The 563-nt window shown below is 42.3% G+C and overlaps 1 long non-coding RNA gene across 1 annotated transcript; it reads left to right on the top strand.

Annotated features, from left to right (window-relative positions):
• Positions 1-83: 83 nt before the first annotated feature.
• On the top strand, positions 84-563 carry LOC109508757 (uncharacterized). The gene is made up of 3 exons (XR_002166763.1): positions 84-199; positions 287-416; positions 512-563. It is a non-coding gene; the product is annotated as an uncharacterized LOC109508757 (long non-coding RNA).

Genomic DNA, 563 nt, shown 5'->3' with positions numbered 1-563 from the left:
TACTTACGTCAAGAAATGTGCCTTCATCTCTTTTAGTGTACCAGATGATTGCATAGTGCAAAGAAGTTTAGAACATGTTGAAGCCTTAGAGGAGAACCCAGCTAACCCGAATCATGTTGCTATCGGTTATGGACGAGGTCTTATTGTCATCTGGGATCTTCAGAAACGGTGTGCAATCCAGCACTTTCCGGCTACTCAGGTAGGAAATAACATACAAATCGACAGAATGCTCAATGATTGGATCAGTACATAAATGTGATATTTGCTTTTTGTCCATACACCACAGCAACTGGAGAGTCTGTGTTGGACAGAGGACAGGGGATACATTCTTAGTTCCCACAGCGATGGTAGCTATTGTCGTTGGCTGTTTGGTGAGGAAGATGGAAATGAGGTGGAGAAGTCAGACATTCCTTATGGTGAGGATGCTGCGTGCCCACTTTCCGATACTGTTGGATGAGAAAAACATTCAGCTGGATGAGAATGAATAACTTATTTTCCTTTCTTTCTCTAGGACATTTCCCTTGCAAAGCCATTTCTAAAATAATTCAGCTGCCTACAAAGAC

The sequence above is a fragment of the Hippocampus comes genome, unplaced genomic scaffold (assembly GCF_001891065.2).
Source record: "Hippocampus comes isolate QL1 unplaced genomic scaffold, H_comes_QL1_v1.1 C16582650, whole genome shotgun sequence".
Classification (NCBI taxonomy): Eukaryota; Metazoa; Chordata; class Actinopteri; order Syngnathiformes; family Syngnathidae; genus Hippocampus; species Hippocampus comes.
The sequence above is the reverse complement of the archived record's forward strand: the minus strand, read 5'-3'. Positions and strand labels throughout refer to the sequence as shown.